The 17,159-nt window shown below is 48.7% G+C and overlaps 1 pseudogene; it reads left to right on the forward strand.

Annotated features, from left to right (window-relative positions):
• The first annotated feature begins 5,508 nt into the window (after positions 1-5,508).
• On the forward strand, positions 5,509-16,931 carry LOC144143106 (ras-related and estrogen-regulated growth inhibitor-like protein; annotated as a pseudogene).
• Positions 16,932-17,159: the final 228 nt, after the last annotated feature.

The raw sequence follows: 17,159 nt of genomic DNA on the forward strand, positions 1-17,159 counted from the left end.
GCGCGCCGCCGCCGAGGCGGAGCGCAACATCGTCGTGCGAGCGGGGGACGGCACGGCCATCCCGAAGGTTCCGAGCATCCGGGTCCTCGGCATGCACGTGGACGCCAGCCGCACCAACAGCACCACGATCGAGCGAATGACAACGAAGATGGGCATCGCCACGCGCCTCGTCAAGAGAGTCTCCACGCGCGTGCGGGGGATGCGGGAAGCCAGCCTCCTCCGTCTGCTGCAGGCTTTCGTGGTGAGCCACGTGGCGTACGTGGGCGCCTTTCACCAGTGGAGGACCCAAGAGCGGGCCCGGATCGACGCGGCCATCCGCAAGTCGTACCGGGCGGCCCTGGGCCTCCTCAACGGCACCAGCAACGCGGCCCTCCTGTCCTTAGGCGTGCACAACACCCTGGCGGAAATCAGCGAGGCGCAGCGCGTGTCACAACTCGAACGCCTGAGCACCACCAGATCGGGCCGGAAGATACTACAGAGGGTGGGCCTGAGCCCGCCCCTCGGACCCGCGGCGGAGGACGAGGTCGTTCCGCTGCGGGACGACATCGCCCGCCGCGTCATCGTGCCGCCGCTCCCGAGGAACGTCGACCCGGAGCGGAACGTCGAGCGCAGGTCGGCGCGAGCGTACGCGCTCGCCAAGGAGTACAACAAGCGCGAAGGCGCAGTGTTCGTGGACGCGGCCAAGCACCGCGAGCGGGCCGACACCTTTGTGGCGGTGGTCGTGAAGGCCACCACGGGAGAACTGCTGAGCGCCGGGAGCGTGCGGGCCACGACCGCCCGCCAGGCCGAAGAGGCGGCGATCGCCCTCGCCCTGGTCCGGCCGGGCACGACGACCATCCTCAGCGACTCCAAGTCGGCGATAGCGAACTTCGCCCGGAGCACGGTGTGCAAGAGCACCGCGCGGCTCCTCTCCAGCATCGGAGAGGGAGCCCGCGCGAACAGCACGAGCATCCGCTGGTTCCCCGCCCACGCGGGCCGGGAGCTGCGCAACGGCCACCGCAACCGCAACGAAGAGGCGGACGCCGCGGCTCGAGACCTCGCCACGTGCCCAGCCGCGCCCCCCCCCCCCCCCCCCGCCCGACCCCCCTCCGAGCCCGGAGAAGAACAGCAAGACGACGATGACGGAGCCCCTGACCGCCTACGGCGCCACGCTCCGGTGGTACAGGCACGGGAGACGAGCCTTCCCGCCCCCCCATCCGGGGCTTACGAGAGGGGAGGCAGTGCTCCTGCGGCAACTGCAGACAGAAACGGTTCTCACGCCGGCGCTCGCGCGCCACGTGTGCCCGGACCTCTACGAACGAAGTGAGTGCAGTGTGTGTGCGCGAGTGCCCGCGGACCTTGCCCATCTCATGTGGGGCTGCGAAGAACACTGTGCGCGTGACGGACGCCGCGGCCTCCCACCGGACGTTCGCGACATGATCGGCTCTACGGAGCACGGACTCCAGCTCAGGGCCGTCCAGCGGCTCGAGGCTGCTCTGGCGCGGCAACGGCGAAAGGAGGACCCGCGCTCCCCCCCGGTTGCTTCCCTCGGGAACGGTGACAGGGGGCGGGGCGGGGACACCCCTAGTAGCCCGAGCCGCAGGCCAGGCCCATTGCCTCGAGGTCAGCCCGATACCTAGAATAGGTAGATAGACAGGGGTGACGGCGAAGCCTTGCGTGGCCTGACCCGCACCCCCCGCCGGACAACGCAATAAAGGTCATTTCTCTCTCTCTCTCTCGCCGGTCGGCGCATTCTAATGGAGTGACGTCATAACGCCGGCAGACGCACTGGCACCGGCGTGTGTCCAACTGTGCACCTCCGTTGCGCAGTAGCCAAGTCTGACGGTGCGCCGAAGCGCTTGATAGCCCTTTCACGCGGCTCCTTGAGAGCCGTGCTGCGAATGCGCCAGGAGCAGTGACTGGACTAAACTTGACTGGACTGGATTTGACTGACTTGGATTGAATTGGATTGGATTGGATTGGAAATCGTTTTAGCAGCACTAAGCATGATAATCAGCTAATCCTAGACAATCAGGAAAACTAAGAATAACCAGCTGAACCTTAGCTTACGCTACGTATATCCTAGTGTAGCCGAGCTAAGCCGATGCTATTGATTTTCACTACGAATCAATATGAGGCGTGGAACCAAGCGTTACAAAAGCGTCTAGTGGGAGCAGCTCCAATGCATCCCTAATAAAACAGGATGTGCGGGAGTATTGAATTCTATTTTGCGGTTGAGTGAAGACGAAGAACAGCGCTCAAGGCAGGACGATAAATTGGTATAAATACTGAAACGTGACTTCTTTTTCGCCATACTTTCAGCGATTTTGTTTGCATGGTGAAGTATGCCATGTTTCTCTCCGCATTAAAAATTGAAAATAAGGCTAAAACAGATAGCTGTACCAAGAGTGTGCAGCTCGATTGTACGAATCAATTTCGCTGTGTAATATTGGCCTATCTATAACGGTGATTGACTTAATTTTAAATTCAGCTGTAGATATATTCGACTACATAGGCATTGTGTTGTCAAAACAGATTTTTCTAAATTACAGTAGCAAGAAAATATCAGGACCATTACCTTGAGCCAGGTTTTTTGAAATGACCACTAGTGGACCAGAAGAGTACGGGGCCCATGACCGGATATTTCTTACTCCCAATGCTACGCCCGGATGCGATGGCTTAGCACCTAGTTGGAGATGCGAAGTTCATTATCAATGCAAAGTTTCGAGGACACGAGCCATATTTGCGATAGAAAAAAATTCCCCGTCTTCTTTGTTCTTAGTGAGGTCAAGGCACTTGGGGGGGGGGGGGGGGGGGCAATCGAAATACCCTTATGCAGGGGGCACTGACCTTAGTTAGGATAAATAGGTTCGCAGGAGGCCGACAGCTGGATAGAAAATACGTTCGATAGTGTCACCTTATTAACCTCACGCGTGTGATGAGACTGGGCTGCAATTATCCAAACCGGCAAATCGGGTGCCTCACGAAGGTGCCTGAGCACTTGGAATGTCTCGAATATGCGCGGATCTGTTTTCTTATGGTTTTGAAGAACAGAACCCGAGAAACGTGGAAGGGCTTATACGACAGGTGTTGTAATCACAAGAAGGGAACTATGGAGCGAGGTCTTAGCTCATCTTCTAACCTGGAGGTGCACCGGTCAATGCCCTGGCGACTGGCCAGTGCATGATTCAGTCGTTGGCTTCGTTTCTGTTCACATAATCCCGATGATAGGAGGATAAGCTAGTGGTGTAGACGACACTTCTTTTGCAGCAATATAATTTCACCCTTTCGCTGCCTTCTACAAGTAGCTTAGTATTCACAGATACCTGGCTCCCCAATTTTCCGGTGGTTTCTCAGGGTTCACGGAAATCCCCCAAATAATACTGGCTGCGACGGACGTTGAAGGTCACGCCGTTAATTGCACTGCATCCCGCAGTGTGTTGTGACTCGCGTCGGCCGCATCAATTTCTTAGGTCGAGTAGCAACAGAGTAAAATTTTTAATGAGCCGTCGGTCTCATTAGCGCAAATCGATTAAATCATGTAAGGCATTCCGAGATTGATTACGGACTCCCTATACCACTACGCTACGAATATTGTGAAGTTATTTCTTATTACAATATTTTTAGGCAGACGTGTATTTTAGAATAAAGTGCACTAATTTCTGCAAAAAGAGGTATTAGATTCGACAATGGTAATAATGAACCCAAATACTTTCAGGAACACAGTTTCGCTGAATATACCCTCGCCAAAATATTTACACAGATCAGGACATTAGGTAAAGTTTCAGTTCGTGTTCAGGAAAACGCAGTAAGATGTGTGTATGGTCGTCACCGTTAATGTAGGAAAGTACTATAAGCAGCGCATTTCCTTTCAAATACGTGTTGGCAAACTAAGAAACTGAACAGCTTCACAGCGTAGGCAACGAGAGAATTGCGTAATAGTTAACGTAACTTCCACACTCAGCGGAATCTGACTATATCAAAGGCGGGCAACTCTTCAGGGTGTGACGAGTACTAGACTGCTGCCATACGTGTGAACTGGGTTATCTGGCAATCCTAAAACGTTACGTCAGCGGACATGTTTGCGATGTCCAAGTAACATAAAGTCGATTTTGTGAGCTTTTCGTAAACCTAAAATAACGCTTGCAAAAACCTCGTGAACCGGCCACTCTAAGTAAACTTCACTGTGCATACTAGATACTCCGCAACCATTACATGCGACGATGATAAGGAGCAACCCAAATACATTGAACAGGTTTAGTCTTTATTAACTGGTTACAAATGATAAACAGGTCGGGATATTATTTAATGTTTCGGTTAGTCTTAGGTAAACACATTAAGATGTGTGCACAGTCTTCACCGTTATGCAACCAATCAGGATAAGCAGCGAATTTCCTTTTAAATACCCGTCTGCGAAATTACAGCCTCGCAGAGGAGGCAACAAGAAAATTGCGTAATAGGTCACGTAACTTCGAAACTGTGCGCAGTCTGCCTATATCAAAAGCGGGGAACACTTTTGCCCGACAAATACTTGGCTTTTGCTAAATGCGCACACTAGGTTATATAACTACGCATCCTAGAACATTACGTCAGCCGGCATGTTCGCGACGACCAAGTAATCTAAAGCAGGTTTTGTGAGCTTTTTTTAGACCTCAAACAATGCTTCCAAAGACTGGTGACCCCGCCACTGGAAGGGAAATAAACTACGCATACCAGACTCTGCACAACCACCACATTTTCTTTTAGATAGAAGAACACCCAAGAGAAGCGTTGACGTAATGTTTTGTAATGCCGCTCCGGCATTTATGACTCTGCCATGGCGTCCGCTGCAACCGTTTTATTTTATGTATTGTATATATATTTGATATATATATATATATATATATATATATATATATATATATATATATATATATATATATATATATATATATATAGTGGACCCTCGTTCTCTCTCTCTCTCTCTCTGTCTCTGCTGGAAGCTAAATGCAAAAAGGCCCTTATGAACGAAGTTTTCGAGAAAGAATATCTATCTTGGTCTCAGTCATTTCAGAGCTTTCAACAATGATCTGAAATCGAAGGAGTTAGTTCAGGCAGCGAAAACCTGGTTTTGGCAATTTTTTGTTAATATTACAAAACGTTCTGCATTTAAAAGAAGCGGAACTCTCGCACAATCTGCAGTCTGCATACGAGCATATATCATGAACTCGTGTGCAAGCAGAAGCAAACTTGGCTACAGACATTATATTAAGTCGCAGTAAACCCAACATTGAAAAATACACAATCCACAATTCTACTAGAAGATGCAGCTTGCTCCTACAAAGCCGCCTCTAGCTACCGGCAGGGACCCAAAGCGTTCTCAGTTAGCATATTTCGCATGGGTTGTGCAGCCCTCAGGGTATTCTACAAGGTCATACTTGCTTATTGCGAAAGAAAAGCAAAGCAGCGAATCCGCTCTACCTGATTTAGCGCAGGGACACGAGTTTGTCATTTGCGGTTTCGGCGTCTCGACGTCTTGCTTTAGCGGTCATGTATGTGGGGGTAAGGTCGCTTGGTCGTAACTACTCGGTAGCGGGCGTGGGTCGTACGGCAGCAGCGGCGCCACACTGGGAGAAATCGAGGCAGCCGCGCCCACCTCGACGCCAGACGGTGCCATGCTCACGCGGTGCCATCTGAATTAAAGGAAATTGAAGTTGGCACCAGCGACAAGAACGATGGTCATTAGCACTGCTGTACGCTCTAACCGTGATTACCCACTGCTGATGCTGTTTTGGGCATCGGTGTTTGGGATGACGGAGCACCTGGGAGCTGTTTAGAGGGCTTAGGGCTGTTTAGAGATAGAGGTGTGCTCACTTATTCCAGATGTGTAGGAATGTGCGTTGGACCGAACAAACCTCCAGGACAAGCAAAGCATGATCCATTTGGCTTCCATAGTAGTTACAGTACGTGGCTCCCTAGAATAAGGAAGTCACACAAATTCTGTTATTCTGGATCTGAATAAAGAATATGCTTCCCGATTCTCTAGAAGTTGCACTAACACATTTATGACATTGGCCAATGACAATGGCAGCTGCGTTTAGAAGTTTGCGACCAACATAAAAGCTCTACGGAAGGAGACTCACAAAGGTCAGATAATGACTGGGACAAGTAAAATTTTTCATAACTTCGATGAAGGTCACCAATAATTGCGGCTTCAAGAGGGGCAATGCTGCCCCCTCATTCTCCTCAATCTGCAGACATTCACTACGGAAAAATAGACAGTAACAATGGCAGCTGCGATCAGTAGTGAATGAATAAGATAATAAATAATCCGCATGTAATTAATCATCTTAATCCCATTAATGAAAACTGCTTTGACCCTATCCGAACAGCGAAATCGGACAAACGTCCAATTTACAACGCGAGGGTCGTAGGTACGATTCCGACCACATCCAGCGTTTTTTTTTTCTCTTTTTTTTAAGGCGTGTTATGTGCCTTTCCGGAAATCCATTATCACCATGTGTCCTCTCATGGTGTGAAGTTGACTTTTCGGCAGTAAGTGTTCATGTGCGGTCGCCATGATTGAAGCAAAAAATGGTTCGCTTTAAACAGTTTGCTATCGTGATTACAAAAGAAAAAAAAATAATAGACACGGTGGAAGGCAAAGCAGTGCTCACTTATGGCATAGAAATTTGGTGTGTTGCCAGCACCATGCAGTTACATTCATTCGGCAGAAAGAACCTCATAAAAATAAAAGACCTCACACTTTGGAATAGAGTCGAACCCACTTATAACGATTCCATGTTTAACGATGTATCGCTGATAACTACCGTATGTCGGTGCAGTTATGACTTTGGTATGCCCCCCATTTCTAACCGCGTCCAGATATACCTAAGGCTTTTTTAACGCGCCCTACTTTTACAATGAACATCTCCGACACAATCACGGCGAAAATATTGCGCGTACGAAGTGAAAAAGGAAATCAAAACACTACTTAAAACCTGACATATGCGGCGTGCTCGCTTGAGTTTACTCGCAATGGAGATACCCCAGGTCGGCGAGCACCACCCGCAGATTTCCGACGCCGCAACCGATGTCACTCACTTTACAGGTATTTCTCCTGAGGCAGAATGAGAGTGACGTTAAAAAAATATTGAGGAGGGAGTGTGAAGCCTGGTGGTCAGCCGCCGGTCAACCACCAAAGCCTAGCGGTCAACCGACAAAAGCATAGGCTTTAAGAACCCCAAATGAAATTCATATTTTGGCGTACAGTCCACCAGATGTGTTTTATGTAAAAAATAAACTTATTTTGTCCTGCAGTCATTGTTTTTTTTTATATGTCGTAAATTTGTCTTTATTGCGGCAATTGCAGCCCTAAATTGTGCGCCACGGTAATGATAATTAGGTGTGAACAATTTAGAATCTGCAGCATATGAAAGATGCAATAAACAAACATTGTTCGCCACTCCGTATCAACTACCGCTCAACCGTTGCTGTCCCCGGTGTTGATCTTGACGCTTCCCGAGTCGTCGCGAACGCGGCACCGCGTGCTTTTTGAAAAAAAGTGGTAGTGGTTGCTTAGCTCCCATCTAGAGATCGCGGTTGGCTGACACTTAGTTTTGAGAGCTTCTGATAACAAATTGCGGTGACATTCAAACGTTAGATTCTCCTATATATATGTATTCTCCCTCACTGTCTCCTCTCCTTTTCCTGCCTGTCTCTTTTCCCCATCCTCCCACATCGAACACCGGCTGGCATTCCAGTGTCAACCCTTAGCTTAGACACCTACGCCTGCTGTTGGGCTTTCTTTTATATTGTTTGTAACAATAAATTCATTCCCTCATCATACGCTGCACTGAATTCTTCATATTTGTGCAGGTACATCATCAGTTAGTTCGCGCCTATTACTTCTACCTAAGCTTGTTAGCTGTGTATGATCTTTGGACAAGCCATGGAGTAAACTTTTTCCCTAGGCTTTGGTTCGTAAGAACTATCGACCCACCATTCGCCAAAGCGCAGGTGCGGTGTCATTAATTGGGGTGACCTAACGCTGCATAAGCGTTAATAACTGGACGTTATGGGGATCCATAAGTGCTTATGCACTGCATTTGTGTGCAGTTAACAAAGCCTACTCTTGTGTAAGCACTTACGACTGTAGTAATATTGACATTTACGAACGGGAGACAACCAATTTCGTCAGCGTACTAACATTGGAGGGACGAAGAAAAGCATTCTCCCAGGTTGTTATCACCAGCTCTTGCGTGTCTTGGCTAGACGGTTACGCCGATCGGCGTGGCCGTAATCAACAATATGCGTCCCCGCATGACAATATGGAACATCTTATGTCAATACCGTGCATCACCCTACTCCCAGTGTTACGTCGATGTAATTACCTTCTCATAGGGAGGCATAGAAAGAAGTGTAGTTCCAATGGCAATGCAATTTGTGGGGCCCACAACACGGTAAACATCATATTACAAAAAGACTACCTAAACGGGAGTAGAAACACAGGAGATAGAGCGATTGGTGGAAATCAGATGGGAAAATTTGAGGTAAGAAATGCGTCTGCATAGCGAAAGGTTGTTAATAACTCCCATCAATCTGTGCTAGTTGTACCGGTTAAATAATTGTATTCACTACAAATACTAAACCAGTTGTTAGATTCATGCGCCCTGCCGCTTTTCTAGGCCCTAGTTTCTTAAGCGCAAGAAACAGTACGAAAGAGGCCAAAGGGTCGTGAAACCAAAACAATTAATGTAGACACTCCCGCTAATGCTGATGACTCCACACGCGGATTAAATTAATGTTCAGGCCTCCACTATGGGGTGCTTCATCATTCAGGTGGAGATTCGGTGCGTAAAGCTCATTTTGAGCTTTCTTGTCTTTCGGGCTTCCTCAATGCTATCTCAAGATTGAGTCATCTCGTGGCACCTCCAGAGGCAAAATGATTCATTCTTGGCGATTTGCTGTCTCCTTCACTACTTCTTTGTGTGTGTGTGTGGGGGGGGGGGGGGGGTAATATGCCCCTAAGTTGAATTTGTTGCAGTCGACGACCTTCCACGAAAAAATAAAGGCGATAATCTTTACTTGCATTGTGTAGCAATGCGTAAGCATACCTTTACTCAAGTAGGTTGCGCAAAGGGGAAATAGGGTAGAGAACTAACTCGTATTGTTATCGAGTATTCTTACTTTTCTTCTTTCACGTGGTCGTGTGCATACGTGCTCTATTTCAGTCATGCACCGCTAGTTATCCCCTGACTCGTCAAACAGGGGCTTAATCAACTGTTAACAGTGACATGCATGCATAAAAAAATGTCGCCTAACAAGAATTCTGCTTCGAGAACCGCAACGGAAGCATGATATAACCAAGGCTATTATAACACATACCAAACGCGCGAAATGCACACGTAAAGAGGCAGCACGATGTTGCCAGGTGACACCTGTGTCAAACGACCCGGGAAGACGTTGCGGCCTGCCAAGAGGGATGAATGCGCGCAGAACTTGCGTGCAGCAGCGGTGGAGAAAAGGCACTCAAGAAGTCACGCGTAGAGTCCACCTTCAAGAAACTACAATCAAAAGCCCCGTCTTCGCACAGCGGGGAGCCCCGGGCCCCAACAGCCCAACTCCAATGTGAGGAAAACACGTGAGCGTTGGTCGCCGAGAGAGACACCGAAGGCGCGCCAAACGCTGATTCGAAAGCGCACTTGGGGCGATGGCGAGCTCAGATTGGCCGCGGCTCCGGGCCACGTGACAAAGCGGCCCGTCATGAAACGGCCGCTGCCCCTTGAGGAGAGTTCACTGAGAGGGCGTTTGCCGTTCGATCCGCAACTGGTACTTAATTCCTTTGAGTGTTCATCCGGGCCCTGTTAACCGCGTGCAGGCCGCGATTGGCGTGCGCTCTCGTGCTTCTGCGAGGATTGTGACAGTGACTGCTCTGGGGTGCCGGATTTGTGCGGTTCGCGGCGTCGTGGATCTGCTAGCAGCAAGGAGATCGTCGTCAATACCTCTCGCAGCGGTGTCCGTGAACCGAAAAAATAGTGCACCCTCACTCGTCCGCATCATGGTCATGGGAAGTCGGAGTGTCGGCAAATGAGGTCAGTCGAGTGCACATTTGCACTCTCTCGCAAATTTCTCTTCACTCTCTCCACCCTCTCTTTCTTCCGTTCCCCACCTCTTGTATCAGCAACAGACTACAGATTCAATACACCGGAAGTTTATCCCGTTACTGTCTCACCGGGTGTGTACGAGCAAACAGCGTACACAGTCAATTCGTTGTAGTGACATGAATCGCGACATATATTATCTGTAATGGGGAACAGCTGTAATGTTTCCCTTCAGTGTACAGGCGGAGGCCCATCGAAGAACCGTTTGAACGATCTGGCCACGGTAAACCGGATCTTTGCGTAAGACTCAACGGTATCAGGTACGGTAACCGGCATTTGTCGACGACCCATCATTGAAGCCATTTACAATGAAGTTTCTTGCATATCTCCACGCATGGGTTTTTTTCTGTGAGCCAGAACACATCAATTAAAAAGCGATAAGACGCGTGAACTGTCAATGTTGCGTGTGTTCTCTGGTGCGTATGTTTAGGTTTTCTTCGCTGTTCGTTTGCTGTCTCTTAACTTCTTCCCAGTAGCAACCCTTTCTGTCGTCGTTCTAGCGTTCCTCCGCGCATGCCTCAAAATTGTCAGATTGACCAATTCAAAAGGCGCCTATCACTCATTTGCACGCAGGACCGTCAAAAGGTAGCACAAAGAAACCAGCGCCGCTTTATATTGCCGCTATGCCTTCTTTTTGTGTCGCCGAGGTAAGAGTGCACCAAATCGCAGCTTTTGTCTGCCATGTGTTTCGCCAGCTGTGCGGCAGACGGCGCGTGGCACGCCGCGTGTGAGTTTCCTTTCCGGCGGTCAGGGGGCCGTTCCTTTTAACGCCGGAGGAGCCCTGAAAGATGCCAGACGCCACCTGGCGAGTCCCGGAATGCGGCTCTGTTTTGGTTTGCACTGCTTCGCTTTTCTTGCGCCCCCTTCATGTGGCTCGCCTCCACTCTCAAAACGGATGGCTCCTCTTTCCGCGCCGGGTTAGGAGAGAATAATACGCAGTAATTGGCGGTTCCCTAGTCTCAGGGGCCTTGGTGTCTAGGCGAACATGCCAAGCTTGTTTTCACCTCTGGGCGGTAAGTTTAAAGTACACCTTCCCTGGCTTTCAGAGCGCATGTGCTGAAGATTCTACGGGTCCGCCCCCTCCCTTTCACCAACAACCTGAAAGCGGGGCGGCGGGTGAAGAGGGTGAGGGGGGCTGGCTGACCGGTGGTTGTTTTCGCGCCCAATTTCCTCGGTTGCTGCCCTTTGCATTGCCACCGCCCAACCGAAAGCGTGTCGAAGTTTGTCGGCCAAACGAAAGTGTCACGTGTTGTGCATTTATGACCTTTAGCGACCAGGCGAACTGCCTTTAGGGCGGAGAGGCATTGTGTGGGGAGATGAAAGGGCGCGTGTCGAATTTCACGCACCGTGTGTTCATGACGCAAGAAAAGCCAGTTCCCCCTGAACGCAGAAAGAAAGTCTCTATTAGAAGCTAGGACAATTGAAATGTTACGCCTGTTATTCTGTTAGAGACTTTAACTTTCTTACGTGAGGTTTGGAGGCTGTTTGTAGGACTTGGAATGAATTCTTCATAGCGACGAAGTTCGCGAAGTTGAAGTAAGCCTCAACAGTGTCAATGTATAAGCCAGTGTCGGGCATCGTGCGCAAAGGAAGCTGGGAGCTAGCCCTGTTTCTTCTTATTTATTTATTTTATGACCACGTAGTACCGAACGTATGCGACAGGTTCATCATAATTTAAATAAAGTGCTAGCATATTACCATAGCTTCGCGCGCCCACAACGCTGATTGCGAAATTACTACCTAATTTTCAAGAACATACGACACTTCTGCATCCAAGATTGGCACAATAAAACAACAATTACACAGATACAAATTGTCTGAAGGCGCCCAAGTCCGAAGCAGGCAAAGTGCTCTCGTCAATGCCAAATTACAAACCTCGAAATTCGAAAAAGTCATTCTCTTCATTCCGCTTTTGTCTACCTTAGCAAGCGAGACAAAAGCCTCGAGGTTTCCCCACTATGGCGGGTGCGTCACGACAAGCGGTTTTATAAACGATGACGCCGGACCAGTTCCTCGCGCCTCGTCTGACGTTCTAGGAGAACAGTGGGCGCATAGCTCAATTTGGAGCCGAGATCGAATGCAGGTTTTCTATTAACCTCGATCAGGATTCCTTCTCGGAAGGCTGCTTATTTCCCGGTTGCAATTGAGTTGCGAAACTGACTCCACATAATGACGTCCGTCTTGAAGTGCGTCGGTGTAGGAGAGAGCTCTACAGAAGCACAATAACAAATTCGGTGAGTTGATGCCGGTTCTTTTTTAACTTGCAGCGCAAATCCAATACTCTATGCACACACAAAAAAAAAGAAGTGCAAAAAAAGGCGATCACTAATTGTTTTGGGCGTTTTGCGTCTCGTTCTCCTCGCTGCGTATTTCGAAAAGTCTTACGCAACCAATGAAGCATTGTAGTGCTTGCTCTTGAGGCACAGTTTTTTAGATTATTAGAGCACACAATCTTAATAGCGGCAATTAGCGCAGTCATTGTCACGGGTAGTGACTCGGAACTTCCTCAAATAATTCCAAGGATAGCGCGCGCTGGAGAAAAATATCTCACTTCAGCATCCAAGCGCTGACAATGTTTTGTGGTCCCGTTGCTTGGTCGACGTCCTTCCCAAGCTCCACAAACATTTTCCGATGTTCGGAGGAAGCAAAAACCCTAACCACGTGGCCATCGTGCACGCCAAACAAGAGCCGTTATTAGGATGGTTCATTACGATGGCGGCTTCGTGAAGGCGTGTACAGTTCCGTCGGCGAAACCTTCCAAGGGTCAAATTCATCCAAACTTCTCAAAATTAGAGAGCTGCGGAACATGTGGGCCGCTGTTGGTGTAAGGCATCACACTCTATTCGTGACGGACCGTGTGCTGATAACGGACCTGTCATGGGGTATCCGCCGAACTCTCCATGGAGAGCAGGCCAGAGTGAACGCTCACAAGGCGAAGGACGTCTCTTGGGAGGGGCGTGCGAGAAGCACGAGCAGGTCTTCGAAACGGTTGTTTAAAGTAGTACAGCTGGAATCAGCGCCAGTGGTGCTGAGCAGCCGAACCTTGTGGATGAGGAGTGAAATTGACGAACGGTTGGAGTGCGTGCCGGAACACCGTTTTCTTCTTCAGACATCTCTTGCGGCATAGCGTAGGTACCAGGTTGCTTTCCGGGTAAATTAAAGCGGGGAGTTGGGCGAGTTGGTTACTGACTAATGAACTCATACCTCTAGCGAACTTTAACACGGGACAAAGAAAAAATAGTCGAAACACACGCCAGCGTGTGTTTCGTCTTTTCTTTCTTCGTTCTGTGTTAAAGTTCGCTATAAATATGAGTGCTTTCCGGGTTTTTTTATATTTCGGTATTCGTAGCATTTCAGAGGTTTGTCGCTGGATAGAAGTATTCCCACTATGTAATGCTACATTTAGAATTGGAGTGAAGGTTGTCGCTGTCGGTATTAAGTTCTGCCCCACTATTAACTGGGGGTGTTGATAACAGACTCCCCAGTGCCCTGTTTTGCATCAGTCACTTGGTTGGCCTCGCTAAATTTGAAGCCTGCACCTTTAGGACCGACACTAAAGTCGCAACTTCAACATTCGAGAGCGGTCCAAACAAAATTCGTCATTTTTTTCCGCTGGCGCCTCATAGAAAAGCGCCAGCAAGCACTCTCTGACAGGCCAAGGCCACGTCAATATGCCCCTCCTTTTGTGAAGCCCGAATTACCTGAGGTTTTTCGAAGGGTAGGCACTGAGCGCTGCCAGAACGCCTGAGTTGCATTCAACGCTTGGCTGCACCCACAGGCCAAACAAAATTTGAAAGTGCCTCACCGGGCAGAGTTCCTTCCACTGGTTTCTTCGCTCTCCGACTTCTCGAGAAAGCCGCAACCGCAAGTCGACCAGCTCACCGCGAAAAGTAGGCACAATCACGGCACATTACGCAAACAAACCCTCCAGTTCCAAGACGTGTGATGGTATCTTAGCGCTTGTAGGTACTTGTAGTCGAATGAATGATCCGTGGCGCAGAGTACCCACACTGATTCTCTAGCGGCCCCTCCCACCAGAATTAAAGGAGTGGCTGACGGCGGGAGATGCGATACCCGAGCACTGTCGGCCACCTTTGAGTGGATAATGCATCCCACGCCACCGCAAGAGATCTCTGCAAATGCGGGGAGGCCAGAGGGCGAGCGATGATGCCGGTCGCCTTTGATGTTCCGGCTGGCTTACTGGCCTGGCCCTCACTGCGCCCCGTGCGTGGACATCCCAACCGTATCCCTCTCGCAGCGGCACTGGGCTGGAGCGACGACAGCAGATCTTCTAGGGATAGACGTTTTTTTTTGGCCAGAAACTTCACGGATAAACTTGTCACTATGCCTTTTGGCCTGTTTTAATAGTCACACCCACCGTATTGCGATGAATGTCTCCCGAATAATTAAATCGGGAAACGGGTGTGAGACGCAGGAATACTTTCAGCCGCCCTTATCGTACTCACAGACAGAGGAAAGTTTTCAATTCCCCAAAGAAGCGCATTATCTATCCTAGAGCCCTTCCCGTAGTCATCATAGCAGGTCGTTTGAGCGAAGCAGTGCAGTGCAGTTGATATCCCCGAATCTGTGTGAGCCCAAGAATCCGCTCGGCTAAGCGGGTTGAAGATGGCGAAATGAGATAATACTCGAATATATCTCGAAACTCCAGCGACTCTTTTTTGTCGTCACTTTTCGAGTTACGGTTGGCGCGGGTGGAGGCTCCGGCGGACTTTTTCCCTTTGCTGTCTTGTTTATTCTTTTCGGCACTGCCTTCCACCTTTTTATCAAATTAGAGATGAAAGGTTCACCCGACTGCTTCGCTTTCGCATTTCGTGGGCAGTACTTGTTTTTAATATTAATTTGGAACCAAGAGGATTACGTTGAGCTCTTGTTGACTATGGTATCAGCCCACTAAAAGTTTTGAAAGCATCGTAGAAATTTCCATTTTCATAGGTGCATTGTCATATAAAATAGTTTTGCTCGGTTGGTTTGGTTGGGTTTGTACATCACAGTTTTTCTCGTGTGTTTTATCCTGAAATGTCTCCCTTCCCGAAACCCTGAAATGAAGAATGCGTTATCCTTATTCAGAGCGCAGGTCGTTTAGAGGCAGGAATATCCCTCTCGTTGAGGTACAAAACGTCTATATTGCATGAAATAAATAAAAAAATTATGAGGCGTAACTAGATTCATGTCTATCCAACACATGCTCGACTTTTCGTGCCTTTTTGTCTCGTTGCAGCTGTCACTGTGACGTTCCTGACGCGGCGCTTCGTCAGCGAGCACAGCACTCTGAAGGACCTGCTCTACAGACACACGGTTCTCGTCGATAACAAGAAGTGCGAGTTGGAGATACTGGACACGTCGAGAGACCAGGTTAGTACTCTGTTATTGCCGTTGTCATTTAAACAGCTTCGCTGCAACTTTCTCAGAAAAGTAGGAGGAACATATCTCTTCGTTATATAAAGTGCAAACAAGGCGAAATAAACACCAACGGAAATATGATGCAGAGCACTTAATTTTTTGTCATTCTATAAGACCGAATGTGCTTACGGCTAAAGCTCGAGAGACGTTCCTAAGGTGGTCACGTATGGCTAGTAGAGCATTGAAAACACGTCCTGGAAAAGGTAAATACGCTGATGCTTCGTTAAATGCTAGCGTTCTGATACTTTGGGCAGGGCTTCTTTTTCAGCAGCGAGTATTTACGCCAGGTCTTTTGGTGTATTACAAGTTAATTGAAGGTTATGTTGACTAGGTTTTTTTTATAATACACGAATGTATCATTGAGGTAAAACGCTCGGTCAAGTTTTCTAATGACATAACAAAATGAGCAATATTATTTTGCGTTAACATTTTGTAAGCTGTGAAAAATATTATAATCACATAACTATAGAGAACTCTAACCAATTATGTTGGGCCATTAGACTTCCCACCTTCGCGAACATTCTAAGAAAAAGCAGTTTAGATCAGCCAGTTTTGTGACGAGTCGGTATTCTTGTACTTCCAGGATAACAAGTTTCCCCGAGGACAATATTGGCTCGGCCGATGCCCTAGTAGTCGTGTACAGCGTCGAAGACCGCTGGAGCTTCGAGGAGGCGAGCACATGCCTACAGAAGGCTCAGCAGCTGTGCCCTTGCCTTCCCACGATCCATGTGGCAAACAAAAGTGACCTGTTTCACGTGCGCCAAGTGGACGTCGACGACGGCTGCCAGCTGTGTCTGAGCATCCAGTGCCAGTTCTACGTAGTGTCGGTGGCCGACAGCTACGCGAAAGTCAGCATGGCCTTTCAGAGCATGCTTCGATAGGTCCTGGCCACCAAGATCCTCCCATCTCTGACGCCCGTGAGGCGGCGTCTCACCGTTGTTACTGTCTCGAGGATGCTCGGAGCCATCTTTGGCAGGAATGCCAAGCGACACAAGACGACGCCCTCCCTGCCTTTGTAAGATGACGAGAGTTTAAGACTCGATCTGTGTACATAGAACGCGATTGCACTCAAGAAAGGGAAGCTCTCTGAGGTCTCTGCCTTTGGCTCTGTGTGTCTTCTTGGCCGTAATAACATTGACCCAACGAACTTGGCTCACTCTGTGCGATGTATCGTTATTGTGCCAAATGTTTCGTTGCAGCTCATCTTCGTCAGGGTTTATTCGATAACTGCCAGACGGCCCATGTAGAAAGCTCATATCATCAGACGATTTAGGTTGGGCTCATTCTGTCTTCATTATTTGTGCTACCACCAACATGACTGATATTCACTGTGTGAACCACTGCATTCCGTATAGTTTTTTATACCTCTTTTGTGTGCCCATTGAAACCCAACAGATTCCCTTCAGCAATAACTTTTATTTTCATTGTTTCATATGTAAATCACATTTTTTCTCAACATTGTGTTGTTAGCCATGACTCTAAAGTTTTTTTCGGGCTTTGTCTCAAACAATACTGAAACAGTAATCACAATCGCCCTTTACAACTTTGTTCCACACATTACCGAGACCTTCTTCTAGTCAGTGTCTTGTTCAGTCTTACGAGACAGTTTTCGTGACT

This window comes from Haemaphysalis longicornis, unplaced genomic scaffold (genome assembly GCF_048455015.1).
Source record: "Haemaphysalis longicornis isolate Haplotype H1 unplaced genomic scaffold, Haemaphysalis longicornis Haplotype H1 scaffold_6, whole genome shotgun sequence".
NCBI lineage: Eukaryota > Metazoa > Arthropoda > Arachnida > Ixodida > Ixodidae > Haemaphysalis > Haemaphysalis longicornis.